The 16,165-nt window shown below is 44.3% G+C and overlaps 1 long non-coding RNA gene across 1 annotated transcript in view; it reads left to right on the top strand.

The window, feature by feature from the left end:
* The window catches only part of LOC109321907, a 6,337-nt gene extending 5,025 nt beyond the window's left edge, over positions 1-1,312 (top strand). The window contains exon 3 of the long non-coding RNA XR_002104209.1: positions 1,207-1,312. This is a non-coding gene — a long non-coding RNA (uncharacterized LOC109321907). The remainder of the gene's footprint in view (positions 1-1,206) is intronic.
* The last annotated feature ends 14,853 nt before the right edge of the window (positions 1,313-16,165 follow it).

Below are 16,165 nucleotides of genomic sequence, written 5' to 3'. Positions count from 1 at the left end.
GCACTCTTTCCTGCTTATGCAGGGGGTCGGACTCGATGATCCATTGAGGTCCCTTCCGACCCTAGCATCTATGAATCTATGAATCTATAGAGGCAGCAGCACAGTTGGGGGTGGTGCTGTGGCTTAGGATTCAGGGGTAGAGGCAGGGCATGCACATATATCACTGCCCCCACAATCATATAACCCTTTCCCTTCCTCCCCCCCTGTCCATCACCTCCCCCCAATAAGTGTCCTCTTTTTTGATACTGGAAACATGGTAACCCTACATGGGGGGTTACTGGGGATAGTGGAACAGCATCTCACCTTGGGAGTCTTTGCCACAGGAGGCTCAGCCCTACACCCAAGAGCTTATCTGGGGGCAGGGAAGGGAAAGGAGCAAACAGGGCATAGGGGGTTCCTCCCAGAGAGCTTGTATCAAGGGATTGCTGCAGCTCAAGCTGACAATGCTAAAGCAGGAGCAGCAGCAATGGCAACTGCCTTCAATGTGTGTCGAGCTAGGTGCAGGTAATACTTCTCTGCCCCTCCCTGTCTTATCATTCCCCCCGCTTCAGGCCCCCACCTCTAGTGTTTAGTGTACCCCACCCTTGTTGCCCTGCCCTGGGTGCTGAAGCAGTTCACTATACCTTGGTTGTGACTGATGGACTTTATGATGAGCCAGTGGGGAGAAAATGCTTGCTGACAAATTGCTGAGAAACTTGGTCAGAAATCGGATATCTTCATTGCCATGTTTGTTATCTATGTTATCTAAGCTTAAATATAGTCTGTTTTCTCTAATAACTCTGGCAATTATATCCTCATTTATAACATCACAATGCTTGGGGGGGCAAACTATAGAATTTGAATTGCAGTGAATGACATCCTCTGAAGAGTGATTGCTATACACTCGCTTTTTTAAAAATGCAGTTTTCTGGTGCTCCGATAAGATCAGAGCAATTTCCATATGTAGTCTCAGTCCCTTCTCTGATCATCCTGAGACAAGCATCAAATTAATCTGTTCTAGCCATTGCTTTTATATGATGGTGAAGTTTTAATATTTTAAAATGTCTCCACATCTGATTATCTGATGTCTTAGGACAGTTCTCAATTATAGATGTGCACAATCTGTGAGGGCTGACAGGCCAAACCAGCTTGAAATCTTCTCCTGATTCTATGGCTTTCCCCCAAATGGAATTTCAAGTCCCTTATATCATGCAGGAATTATTCAAGGTACATGTAAAAGTTTGTTCTAAGTAGGTGGTGTTACTGTATCGGGGAAAATCAGGCAGAGATCTGCTTTTCATAAAGTCTCAGAGTGGACTGAAGCCCAGCATTACTTACCTAAGTGTTCATAGGTGGTATGCACAAATGCACTGTATTGTATAAAGATTTTCTATGACTGCTTTCTAAATTCATTTCTCACAGGTCTTCATCCTTTTCATAACTTTTGGAATCTGTGCACATCAATATTCTATAAATTTTAAAATGATATATGATGTATGGGGAGGTAAGTTCAGATACCTTAAAATATTCTTAATTCATCTACTTAGCATTTTAGTATATAGTATATTATTAAAAACAAAAACATATTAATAACAGGAGAAAAACCCACATAAAACATTGTGCATGTATCCTCACATGCAATGGTGTACTCTTGCAGTGGCAAAAAATGTGGCAGTACAAATTCATGTCACTACTTTTTCCTTCTGTGCATACCCCTGCACATGTGGTTTGGTGTGGGACAACTTGCCCCACTTTAGGAAAACTGCTCTTTCCCCACTCCTCCTGACTCCCATCATGCTGTAGGACTGTGGGAACAACTACAGGAGGAGAGACAGTCTTGTGGAAGCCAGAAATTCTCTCTGGAGAACCAAGCCTTTGTGTCTGTCAGTGCACACTTCTGAAGCATGTGCAGTGTTGCTTTTTTTAACGTGGTCTTTTTTGATACCAGCAGTTCCCAGCATAAAATTATGGGCCTTCCTGCAAATTTGCTGGATGTCAAATGGCTGTATGTGCACCAAATATGGTTTATTGCTCATGCGTGCTTGTCTGGATGTTCCCTGTAGAGTTATAATATATTGTTTTAACTATACAAAGAGTGTAGTTAGAACAGACAGATCAGCAATCAGACAGCCAAAGGGCTTTGATATCCATACTAATGAAACTTTTAAGAGTGATTTGGTGTTTGTATTTGAACCCTGTATTTGGGGAGTGCAAAATAATATCTTCTGCATATACAGTTAGCTTGAAAGTCAGCATTTTATGCCATGTTTAATACACTGCTGCTATAGTGATTGCAACTCATACAGATACATCCAACTATCTTCAAACTCAGTCCTGCCTGAAGTTTAGTTGCCATGGCATGGAAGTCAGACCAGGCTGCAAAAGCAGTCAAACAGATGAGTTAATACTCTGGCAGTTAGCTCTAGATTTCTGTGGCCATACTTGAGCTAGCTAGTTTAAAGCCTTGGTCTGTCTGCATAAGGTTCAGTCCCAAGAGTAACTGTAGTGTAGATTCATACACGTTTGGGTCGGAAGGAACCTTAACAGATCATCAAGTCTGACCTTCTGCCCTGGGCAGGGAAGAGTGCTGGGGTCAAATGACACCAGCTAGGTGTATGTCTAGCCTCCTCTTAAACACCCTGAAGGTAGGGGAGAGCACCACCTCCCCCAGTAGCCTATTCCAGATTTTGGCAATCCTTACTATAAAAAAGTTCTTCCTGATGTCTAACCTAAATCTGCTCTCTTTCAGTGTGTGGCCATTGTTCCTAGTTACCCCAAAGAGTGCCCTGGTAAACAGAGCATCTCCTATTCCTTTCTGTCCACCCTGATGAATTTGTAGGTGGCCACAAGATCACCTCTCAGCCTTCTCTTGCAGAGTCTAAAGAGATCCAGGGCCCTCAATCTCTCCTTGTACGGCTTTGCCTGCAGGCTTCTAACCATATGAGTGGCCCTCCTTTGGACCCTCCCAAGCCTATCAACATCCTCCTTGAAGTGCGGTGCCCAAAACTGGATACAGTACTCCAACTGTGGCCTGACCAATGCTGCACAGAGGGGAAGTATCACCTCCTTGGACCTGTTTACCATGCACCTGCTAATTCATGATAAAGTGCAGTTAGCTTTACTGATCATTTCATCACATTGACAACTCATGTTCATTCTGGAGATGCCTTTCCACTGCTGTGCTGCTGAGAAGGTCCTCCCACAGCCTGTAATCATGCTGGTAATTCTTTCTTTCTAGGTGCAGCACCTTGTATTTGTCCTTATTGAACTGCATCCTATTCTCTTCTGCCCACTTTTGCAACCTGTCCAGATCTGCCTCAATTTGTTCCCTGCTCTGTGGTGTGTTAACTTTGCCCCATAATTTGCTATCATCTGTGAATCTGGACAGAGTGCTTTCCATGCCCTCATCCAAGTCACTGATGAAAACATTGAACACCACTGGTCCAAGGACTGAACCTCGTGGGTTTCCATTGGTGACATTTTTACAGGTCGATAAGGACCCATCCACCACCAATCTCTGGGTGCGACCCCATCTAATTTGCTAGCCACCTGACTGTGTAATCATCTACATCATAGTCACTCAGTTTATCAATAAGAATATAATGAAATACCATATCAAAGGCCTTCTTAAAATCCAAGTAGATGACATCCACCTTGATTTCTGGATCTAAACATTTTGTGACCTGGTCATAAAGTGAAACAAGGTTAGTAAGACAAGGTTCTTTGGGTGAATCTGATATCTTTTATTAGACCAACTTAAATAGTTGAAAAAAAATTATTAAGCAAGCTTTCAGGTTCAAAAACCCTTCAACAGGCTAAGGAAGTTTCAGCAGTTGGTGTGTGCTCTTCCTGGATGGAATGATGAAGGGTTTTTGAACCCAAAAGCTTGTTTAATAACTTTTTTCCAACTATTTAAGTTGGTATAATAAAAGATATCAGATTCATCCAAAGAACCTTGTCTGCCTATGTCCTTAGACCAACACCACTACAACCTACACCCCTGTAACAAGGTTAGTAAGGCAGGATCTACCTGCTATGAATCTGTGCTGGTTGCCCTTTAGCATTGCTTTTCCAGCTGGACTCCCACAAATGTGATCCTTAATAATTTTTTCAAAGGTTTTCCCAAGGATAGAGGTGAGACTAACTTGTCTATAGTTACCCGGATCCTTTTTCCTCCTGCTCTTGAAAATAGGGACCACTTTGACTCTTTTTTTGTCCTCTGGGACCTGACCTGATCACCAAGAGTGGTCAAACAGCCATGCTAATGGCTCTTCTATGACACCAACCAATTCCTTCAGCATCCTTGGATGAAGTTCAGCCAAGGCGGCTGATTTGAACACATCCAGCCCCTCCAAGTGTCTCTTCACTAAGTTGATGCTAACAGTTGGTGGGCTACTTCCCCCTTTATTCCTGTCTATAATCCAGTTGAGAGATTTGTCCTGGTCTGAGTTCAGTAATACAGAGGCAAAAAACTCACTGAAGAGCTCAGCTTTGTCCCCCCTATCTGTCACTAAGTGCCCTTGTTTGTCTTTTAGAGGACCTGTGTTACCCTGCACCTTCTTTTTGCTCCCTATATGCCTGAAGGAGGACTTTTTGTTCTCTTAAATTTTTGTTGCCAGCCTAAGTTCTATTAATCCATTAATCAGCATATGATTCTTTTTTAACTCTGTTTTTAAAAAATTTAAACTGTTTTTGTAATAAGCAAGAAATTGAGCATAACTACATTTCTTTAAACTTTGCTTTCCCTTGGTTGTTAGTCCCAAATTTCTGATTAGTAAAAACTAAAATTTTACCACCCAGCTGATGAGCCATTTGTATGAATTATTACCTTTTGGGTTTCAAATATCCAGAAATGATCATAAAATTAAAGATGTGTAACCCCAAGTCTTACTCTAACTCATGCTATTTTTGAAGCTGTGTGTCTGAGCTTACAAAAAAGTATTTATTTATTTAAGGAATTTAAGACATTTGTAGTTCCTCTAGCATTGTTTTGTAAAAGTAGTGGTTTTTCTGGGGACAGGTAGCAATGCTGAAAGTTAGGTTTGCATATGTGCAAAAGCGTTATAAATTAGCAACACAGACTGGGGGAATTCAGATGCATTTGCATTTCTGAGGTGAAGCAGCATCTTCAGAAAAAGGCACACCACAATCTGCAGTCAACTGAGGACAGACTGGGCAAAAGGAATTGTTGCTTGATCAGGGTACTTTTAAGGTAGCTGTGATTTTAGTAATCTAGGTCCCATCCTTGTTCTGTAAATAAATACATAAGTAATTAATTAATCATCTGCTTAATAGACAGTCTGAAGTCTTACCTCCTGGGCAGCTGAAAGGGCCAAACGTAAAATTTCTAAACTGGGCTGACAGATGGAACAAAATCAATTTGTGATATATATATATATATATATATAAAATGCCTGTTAGCGTGTCTGTGGGGTACCATCTCTTCCCCTGGTTCTTGTCTGCCATGACTTTGATTTTATTAACAAAAACAATGCCCATGGAAGGACAACGCTTGATTCTATCTCATGATTTATGTGCTTTTATTGTTTCTTTTACAGAGGACTGGATGCCGGATGGGAGGCAGCAGTTCAGGCTATTCCTGGGATCACCCCAGTGCTCCAAAGACAATCCCCAGCAGCTTAATTTCTCTGGTAAGTGCCTGCAGACATTTTTCTGGCTTATGGTTGCACAGCATAATCAGTACCGGTGGGACTTCAGCTTTATGCCAGCGGCCCTATGTAGGGTGTCCCTGCCTGTCTCTTCTTATATGGGTTACTCGCTGTAACCCCCTGAGGTCACAGTCCTTTCCCACTCCAAATAATATAGAAAAGGAAAAAAAAGACAAAAAGATTTCTTTCTTTGTCCAAGTCTTGGCTCCCTGCCATTAATTAACCCATTAGCGGCTCATTATGGGTGCCACCCAGTCTCTTTTGCCACGCTCTGTGCCAGCACAGTTCCGGGAATCTCCCCGCTGTCAGGGTCGTGGATCTCGGACCTAAGTCCCATCTCCCCTTGAGTTATGGAGAGATGGGCAGTGACTCTTCTGAGGTCTAGGCTTGTGACCCCCTTTGCTTCAGCGTTGCCTCACCACATCCCTGTATGGAACCATGGCTTCTCCTAGCATGGTGATTCAGTTTTCCTCAGACTCACTGCCAATCCTGTAAGCTCCTGGTAAGTAGTGAGCATGGTTTGCCAGTCCCGGGCTCCAGAGTCCCTCAGACAATGCTGGCCTTGTCTTGCAGATCCCTCCTCTGTATCCTTCCTCATGGGAGTCCCCAGCAGCTCCTCTCTTCTCTTGTGGTGCCCGAAGCCATCTTTCCCAGGACTTCATCTTCCATATATCTCCAGATGCCAAGCCCCATTGGCTCACCTCAGGAATTCAGCTAGGGACATAAGATCCCAGCAAGATAAGCATCCAAGCATTTCTTGAATGAGTCCAGAGTAGGTGCCTGCACCACTTCTGGAGGGAGTCTATTCCAGGTCTTGGGGGCTTGGACAGTAAAGAAAAATTTTCTTACGTCCAGCTTTAAATGGTCTTGGAGGAGTTTATGACCATTGGTCCTCATTTTTCCTTGGAGCGGTCTAGTGAACAGTCATTGTCCTGGTCCTGATATATAGCCTTTATGTACTTATAAGTAGGCATCAGGTCCCCCCCAAGCCTGCACTTTACCAGGCTGAAGAGTCCCATGGCTCTCAGCCTCTCTTCATAAGGCCTATTCTCTTGCCCTCTGATCATGCACGCTGCTCTCCTCTGGACTCTCTCAAGCTTCTCAACATCTTTCTTGAACTGTGGAGCCCAGAATTGTATGTAGTACTCCATCTGTGGCCTCACCAAGGCTGAGTACAGCAGGAGGATGACATCCTGAGATTTACTTGAGAAGCACATATGGATGCAAGCTAGGGTTTTGTTTGCTTTACCAGATGCAACATCACATTGGCGGTTCATATTCATCTTGTGGTCAATCATGACCCCTAAGTCTCTTTCAGCGGTGGTGTTAGCAAGCGTAGCACTGCTGAGCCTATAAGTATGCTTCGTTTAATTTTTGTTTTTCGCCAAGGTGGAGTACCTTACATTTGTCAGTATTGAACATCATCAGGTTTGTATCCAACCACTTACTAAGCTTATCCAAGTCAGCCTGGATCACTAGCCTGTCCTCAGGTGTTCACTCTATGCCCCAAAGTTTAATATCATCGGCAAACTTAGCCAGTGTGCTTCTGACACCAATGTCCACATCATTGATAAAGATGTTAAAGAGAACCGGTCCAAGGACAGAGTCTTAGGGAATGACACTGATCACAGAGTGCCATAATGATTCAGTACCATTGACCACTATTTTCTGGGTCCAACCGCAGATCTAATTTCCCAGCCATAAGACTGTGGTGTAGCTGAGTCCACAGTTTGTCATTTTTTCCATGACGAGGTCATGGGACACCAAACCAAAGGCTTTTTTACAGTCCAGCTATATAACATCAATCTCTTCTCCCTTACCCAGGTGATATGTCACTTGGTCATAGAACGAGATTGGTCAGGTAAGACCTACCCGTGACAAACCCATGCTGGCTATCCCTCAGAATGTTGTCCTCAGCCAGCTTATCCAGAAGGGTCTCCTTGACAATTTTCTCCAGAATCTTACCGAGGATTGATGTCAAGCTGATTGGCCTGTAATTCCCTGGATCTACTTTCTATCCCTTCTTGAAAATGGGTACCACATTGGGCTTCTTCTAGTCTTCAGGTACTTCACTTGAGCACCATAAGTTTTTGAATATTTTTGCCAGGGTTTGGCCTATGACACCTACCAGCTTCTTGAGTCTTCTAGGCTGTAGGATGTCTGGACAGATTAATATCTTTTAAAAAATTTAAGTCATATCAGTGGCAACAAAGTGTGTTGTTTCTGGTGGTGGAATCCTGTACATTGTTTAGCATAATATGAGGAAGCTGGTGTGCTTCCACACAGTCTTGACAAGGAGAAGATCTGGGCCAGTGTCAAAGGAGAACTTTAGACAACAGTAGACATCCGCCTTGCTGCAACATTTTTCTGTCTTTACAGCCATTAATATCCTGATATCTTCTTCTGCCTGATGCATTGTTGACCTAAACATATGTCCACCCAACCATCACCCACCTGTGTCCCAAACCCAGAAAGATATCCATAAGGCCACTCTAAATGTATCCCTCTGTGGCAGGGCACTGTGTGTGCCTGCCACTTTAAGGCCCTGGAACTGACAGCCGCCAGGTGCCTAATGAAAACAGCCATTTTAGATTCAGGGATGCCCATACAAACAAGGCAGTTCTGCTGTTGGGGCCAGGCAACAACAGTACCTTGCCGGAGGACTGCTGATATCATCTGGAGGTAAGAGAGGAGCTGTAGGGGATAGATAGGAAGCTCCTGGTTCTGGGTACAACCTAAAACTGCACTCTGCTGAGAGTGGGTTGCTTGATGGGGCTCCCAGTGGTGCAGGAGCCCCCAGGGAATGCCAAGCCAGTTACCACCCTAGTGAAAGGTGGGTTGGGGTGCCTTAACCCCCTAGGCCCCACAACCAGGTGGGTTACCCCTTGTTTTGGAGGGCCCAGAGAGTGGACCCTCGGAATATGGAAAGGGTCATAGACTCAATGCCTGTCTGAACTTCCCCTGACTGGCCCATGCTGGGCCAGGACCGGAAGGGTCAAAGGGCCAGGGGCCCACCATGAGGAACACCCAAGAGCTGAGGGCCTGGGGTTCCAACTGGCCTGGAGGTGGACCAGGGCTAGAAAGCCAAAGGTCCTGGTTGGGGGGCCACACCTGGAAGAGGAAGCGGGTCAGGGAGCTATGCTGCCCAATATGAAGGCGGATGAGACCTCCTGATGAAAGGATTCCAGGTTGAGGTTCAATCAGGAGGTTTCTGGGGCCCAGTGTGGGGGCCAATGATAGTGAGAACATTGAGATGCCATCTGCGAGACTTGGCCAGTGGTGTAGGGGAGGAAAGGAGCCGCAGATAGTGCCCCCTGGCATTGGGGCAGAAATGGGCAGCTCCCCCACTTAATTATGTCTTTAACTAATTAATTAACATCAAGGCATGGTGGGAAAGAACATGGGTGGTTAGCCCAGGAACAGTTGGGTGGGCCACAGGGAAAGCGGCACCGAGCAGGCCCCCTGTTACACCCTCTCTCCCTGTAATTTATCTTAAGTCTTTGGCATACCTGAAAGGACATGATGAATAAAAGCCTAGAGCACTCTCAATAATAAACCTCCAAGTTTGGGTCACATCAGTGGACATGGGTGAAGAATGTTTGGTCCTTAATTGTTGGGAAATGGGATATTGTGTGGAATCCAGGCTATATAATATCTCATAAGTGTAAGGTAATTGCCCCAGCCTAACTTTCTACAGTTTCAGCATAATCCTTGGCTAGTAGTCACTTTTGATATGGGAAACTTCATTTGCCTAAGGCAATCCTGGCTATGAGGAAACTTTTATAGGATAAAGGGTAGTCTTCTTCAGAGGTCATGTAGCTGAGCTCAGCAGAGTGTAAAAGTTTGTCTCCTTAGGAGCCTGGAAAAAAATGGTTGTTGACTGAAGTGGAATAACGTTGTGAGGTGTCTCCTACATCAATCGTATTCTTTGTATTCTCAAATGATGAGGTAGTTATCAAAGTCCCCAACAAAGATATCATGATAGCCTGCAATCAGAAAAAAGCCATGACTGATTATTTGGTTAATCAACAGGAATTGCTTTAAAATTACTGATTTTTCTGATGTCGAAGAAGCAAGATCCAATTCACAGACGTGGCTTGCTGTTTGTGGCTTTATTTTTCCTCACTGTGTAATCACAGTGTGTGTCTATGCAAGATGCTAAATGCTCAGTAGACTAATTCTACTGTTCATTAGCACACCATGGCAAAACCCTACATACATGGCAAATGCTATTGCACTAATGTTCAGTAGAATTAGTCTACTATATATAAGCATCACTTAGATGTGTGCTGATGCTACTGCACAGTAGTACCAGTTACTGTGCATTTAGTTAGTATCTGTTGTTACAGGTACTAAATTGATGCTTAGTAACCACAGGACATTAATGCATATGTAGATGTGCCCACAGGGTACTTAGTGAGAAAGTAGTAGTATTGTACTTTGCCAGGCACAGAATGGCAAAGAAGCATATCAGAATGACAAGCCTGCAACCATAATATTATTCTATAATGGATCCCTTGCCCATTACTGACAAGGAAAAGGATCCTAGGGATTGCTGGCCAGCCTCACCTCTCGAACAGACTTAATGACAAAAAGGGACCTTAAATAAAACGGCTGTCTGTCCCAGGTGCAGGAAGCTATTGACAAGCCTGGGATAAAAATAGGAGTTTGTGTGTCCCAGGGAGAGGCTCGTAAGCCCAGGGCTTGGCTCAGAAGGGGCAGTCTGGCCATAGTAGCTGAAAAGTTCCACGAAGGAGCCAGTCCACATTAGCTGGAGAGAAAGGACTTTGCTTTACAGAAGTATAGAAGAGACCCTACACTATGAGCAACATGAGATAAGTGTCCCAAACCTTTGTATTGCTGGTCTCTGGGGTGGGGTGAGACCAACCCCAACAGGAACCTTGTATTTTGTGAGCTTTATGCTTTGTGGGTGGATGCTTATGCTTTTGATTTATATTTAGATCACAGAACTGGCTATGGTTTAAAGGGGAGGATTGAATGCCACTGGGTGCTGCAGGGGCACCCAAAATAGAGCACCTCATGGCCTGAAGCCTGGTGGGCTACATGACAGCAGAAACCCAAATACTTGAGAAGGACTGTTGCACACCAGAGGAACAAATACCTGGCAGCAAAAACTGAGAGGGCATAAGCCCAGAGACCATGAAGGACAAGACCAGGAAGCCAAGAGACCCATAGCCCAAGGGGAAAGCTATGATTCATAGGCCTGGCATTCTGGCATGATGGGCCCCACCTAGATTAATGTGGGCCAGGGCCGAAGGAGGCATCACCCCAAAACCCACTCCTAACTCCTAGGAGCAGTCTCCCTATTAATTATAACATCAAGGTATGGCAGGAAACAGAATAGTGTGGGCTAACCCTTGGGAAGCTATAGGTGGGGGGTATGAGGTAGGACTCAGGTGGCAAGCCAGGCAGGAGAACTTCTTTCTCCAGTGCCAGGACTTGTTACATATACAAAATTGTAAGAGCATAGGAATACACCACAAACTGTGCTACAGTTTCAAAAATAATAATATTAAGGTACAAGCATGAATTTAAAAACATATAAGGGATAAATCATAAAGTGAACCTTACAATGCACGTGTGTATTGTGCATTCTTTATTATACACAAAATGAAATCAATTAGGCTTTCCTGCTACTATAAAAACTTTTAGTAAAAATGAAGGACATAATGCTATAATGATGTTACACGCAGAGGGTATTATCACTGAAAATAAAAGGAGTTTTGCCATTAACTTGAACAGGCTTTGGGTTGATTTTAATGCATTTTATAACAGATACTGAAGGTATCTGTCAGATATTTTTTTTAATGCTATGAAAGACTTCTGCTTCAACTAACTTCCCTATTGTAGGTAAAGAGAATATTAATCAAACTAGTGAAGTCTTTCAAAACGGAGGGAGGATGGGGCCACTTATTAAGTTTATACATTGTGGTGTGGTTTCAGAATACAAATAGGTTCTACTTTTTTAACCTCTAGATATGTAGCCATATTAAAATCTGTTTGTGCAGCTTCAGATATGGTGTATGACTGTCTGCTCATTTGGACTATATTATTATAGAGGATTTTGCTGCAACTCACAGAGACATGGTGGGGCATAACTGAGGATTAAGTGCTATATGTATGCCATGGGATATTAATTACATTATTTAGTAACTTAAAATATTTTTAATTTAAATGTGAATTTCTTATTTCCTCTCCCTTTTTCTTTGAAAGATCAGAATGAATTCAGTGCTTATGAAAGATACCAGATTAATGCCCCTGGAAACTAAAATCTAATTATTCACAGTCTATATTAAATATGAGCTAGACCAGGAATTCTCAGGTCAGCTTGCAGAGGCAGTCAAGTCAAGGGACATGGATGACCTAAACTATCCAGACATCTGCTGAGAAGAGCAGTTGGCCAGGTCTGATCACTCACAGTCCCACCAGTGGAAATACTTTGTTAGATGTGGTCCTGGCCACAAGCGATGACCTGGAGAGGGGACTGCGGGTGCTCAATCACCTGGGCGATAGTGACCATCGTCTATTGGAATTCACCATCCAGCGCAGGGTGGCAAAGGCCTGCAGGAAGACAGTAGCCCTGGACTTCAGGAAGGTGGATTTCATTGAGCTAAGGAGACTAGTCAGGAAGGCACTGAGATCCCAGAGGGGTGGAGAGTTGGGAGTCCAAGAAGAGTGGTCGTTCCTGAAGGAGACAATCCTCCAAGCCCAAAGGGTGGCAATCCCAACATGGATCAAAGGAGGCAAGAGTGCTCAAAAGCCCCCATGGCTACCCAAAAGCATCCAGGAACATCTCAAAGCTAAAAAGGAGGTGTACACCCAATGGCAGGGAGGGACCATCACCAGAGAGGACTATACTGCTGTTGCTCGAGATTGTAGGGGGGCTATTAGGAAGGCCAAGGTGGAGATGGAAATAGCAACTTGGATCAAGGGTAACAAGAAATCCTTTTTTAAATACATAGGGGGTAAAAAGAAGGTTCCGGTAATGTGAGGCCTCTGCAGGACACGCTAGGAAATCTGGTGATCTCACCAGACAACAAAGCTAACTTATTTAACAATTTCTTTGCCTCCATTTTTCTGAGCAGGGACCAGAAAAATCTCCCCCACCAGGATCCCCAATGGTCACAGGGGAGACTCAGCCAGGCCCAGGGTCAGAGAAAACCTTTTGAGGGAAACTTTGGTGAGAATGGACATGTTCAAATCAGCAGGTCCTTTTGAGCTCCACCCCAGAGTGCTGGGGGAATTAGCAGAGGTCATTGTGGGATCCCTGGCACAGTTTTACGAGCACTTGTGGTGCTCTGGTGAGGTGCCTGATGACTAGAAAAGGGCCAATGTGGTCCCCATTGTTGAAAAAGGGAGGAAGGAGGACCCAGGAAATTATAGGCCTGTCAGTTGTACCTTGATCCTGGGGAAGCTCTTGGAGAAAATTATCCAGGTGCACATCTGCAAGGGGCAAGCAGGGGCATGCTTAGGGGCAACCAACATGGGTTCATTAGAGGCAGGTCTTGTCAGACCAACCTGGTGGCTTTCTATGACCAGGTCACAAAATCCTTGGATGCAGGTGTCACAGTGGATATAGTCTTTCTGGACTTTAGGAAGGCCTTTGACACTGTCTCTCACCTCATTCTCATTAAAAAAAATATGAGATTGTGGTGTCCATGCCTATACAGTCAGATGGGTCACCAATGGTTGGAAGGCTGTACCCAGAGAGTAGTGGTGGATGGGTCATTTCCGACCTGAATGGATGTGGGCAGTGGGGCCCCTAGGGCTCAGTCCTTGGGCCCACACTGTTCAACATCTTCATCAGCGACTTGGACAAGGGGGTGAAAAGGACCTTGTTCAAATTCACAGATGACACTAAGATCTGGGGAGAAGTGGGCATGCTAGGAAGGACAGGCTGCAATTGGATCTGGACAGTTTGCAGGGATGGGTGAATGAGAATAAGATGGGATTCAATACTGACAAGTGCAGGGTACTGCACCTAGGGAGAAAGACCCAGCAACATACCTACAGACTGGGGAACTACCTTCTCATTAGCACAGAGGCAGGAAAGGATCTTGGATTCATTATAGACTCCAAGATGGAACATGGGCCGCCAATGTGGGGATGCAGTCAGGAAGGCTAACTGCACCTTGTCATGCATCCACAGATGCATCATAAGCAGGTCCAAGGAGGTGATCCTCCCTCTCTACGTGACGTTGGTCAGGCTGCAGTTGGAGTACTGTGTCCAGTTCTGGGTGCCGCACTTCAGGAGGGATGTGGACAACATGGAGAGGGTGCAGAGGAGGGCCACTCGCATGATTCGGGGCAACAGAGTAGACCCTATGAGGAGAGCCTACGAGACCTGAACATGTTCAGCTTCCACAAGAGAAGGCTGAGAGGGGATCTGGTGGGTATCTATAAACTGGCCAAGGGAGACCAGCAGGCAATGGGAGAGTACCCATTCCTCCGAGCACTACTGGGAGTAACAAGGAATAACGGCCATAAGCTGACTAAGAGTAGATTCAGACTGGATATCAGGAGGTGTTACTTCATAGTTAGGGCAGCTAGGATCTGGAACCAACTTTCAAGTGAAGTGGTGCTTGCTCCTACCCTGGGGGTCTTTAAAAGGAGGCTGGATAGACACCTTGCCAGGGTCGTTTGACCCCAGCATTCTTTCCTGCCCATGGCAGGGGGTCGGACTTGATGATCTACTCAGGTCCCTTCCAACCTTGCCAACTATGAAACTATTGCATATTGTATGTAACAGTAGTTAGGATCCTCAACACTTTATCCTAACTTGTATTGTAAAGGGACAGCTTACTGAATAGGGAGTTTATTTCATTGTTTGTGGACATTTTCAACTATTGCTGTCTTTGCTATGACAACTAATGTGCTTTGAAACACTGATTTTTTATTATTGTTATTTTGAAATTTATTCAGGAAGACAATGGATTTAGAGGAATAATTTTAGACTTAGATACTCTCCCATAAGATACTAAAAAATTAGTAGTTATTTTGTTGGGGTAGAATGTAAATTGATGACATGGAAATTAAAATACTTCTAACATGTGTAAAATATCCAGTAGCATGAATGCTGCATGCCCCGAGAGGCTGGGGGGGGCATGGCAAATTCCTGCAGGTGGCAGTGGTGCTTTTGGTGGCAGGAGCATGGTGGTGGCAAGCGGTAACCTCCCACAAGCAGCCACAATGCTGTTGGCGGGAGGGAGGGAAGGGAGTGAGTGCCAACCAGAGGTCAGTGACCATCGGCGGACACCTCCAGCAGTGTTGGCAGCTGCGACGGTGATTGGGGACTGCGTGCGGGTGGGGGTGGTGAGCAGCAACCACCTGCAGGCACTGCCAGCAGTGTTGGTGGCTTCTTTTTTCAAGGTGTGCATCTCCAATATCAGGGGGTGTACGTGCACTTGTGTGCACCCCCTACATGTCACCATTGTCCACTCAACTCAATAGTTAAGTTAATATAAAAAATTTCTATTACTTTTCTAGAACTTTCAGTGTAAGTTGCAGCACCTCTCCTGCAGTAAGGTGTAAGAGACATACCAAACCTATATTTAGGAACAGCATTCTCAGCTAACTTGAGAAATGTTTCTTAGGAATATTTATTAAGGAAAATCTTTAACTTGAGGACTATAACTTTTTCTAGCACGATTCTAATTTAATGTAGCTTTCTTGGTGCAATTCAAGGCAACAGTTTTGACCTATAAGGTTCTGACCAGTGTGGGCCCTACATACCTAATGGACTACCTTCTCCCTTACATCTCATGACAGTCAGTAAGTTTAGATGAGAGCAAACTGCTGCAAGTACCACTAGTACACCAACTCTGCTTGATGAAAACATACTCTCTGCAATTGATCCTCAGCTCTGGAACTCTTGAGTCTCACCAGAACCCAAGACTAGACATATTTCATAAGCATTTTAAGAACTTACTGCTTGGGCAAGTATTCACCAAACAAAAGTAGGATGAAATATTGTTTAAAGGGTTTATGTTTTATCTTGATAGTCTAATTCTTTTTTAAACTTTTTCAATCTTCTTGTCACTCACCTATTTTTAAGTTATTTTCTTTCCTGAGCTTTTGTTGGGAAGAGTAGTGAATATGTCAGTTGATTGACTAAATGACAAGAGAAGCAGTGAAAACTTTAGGGTCCTATTTCATGGTTAAAGGAAATCACTTGTCACTTATTAGATACCAAAAACCCTATAGACTCCCCTCCCACACACACACTATATTTTAGCCTACATAAATTTAAGACTGTGCTCTTTAACAAGAATGACACAAAAATGTACAAGGGTCAATGGCCTGGTTATTTACACAAGAAGCTGGAGGAAATGAACAAGTCCTGAAGAGCATTTGTGTCAGACTATGCTAATTATTAGTCATGGATGCATCCATAGTTTCATAAAGCGGGGTGTGTGAGTGGTGACTAGCACTGCAGGATGGTTGCACCCCCACTCCCAGCATTCCTCCCCCTTTATAACCAGGGCAGGTGAAACCTC

The sequence above is a fragment of the Crocodylus porosus genome, unplaced genomic scaffold, assembly GCF_001723895.1.
Source record: "Crocodylus porosus isolate Cpor-Errol unplaced genomic scaffold, CroPor_comp1, whole genome shotgun sequence".
NCBI lineage: Eukaryota > Metazoa > Chordata > Crocodylia > Crocodylidae > Crocodylus > Crocodylus porosus.
Note: the sequence above shows the minus strand (reverse complement) of the source record. Positions and strands in the feature narration are given on the sequence as shown.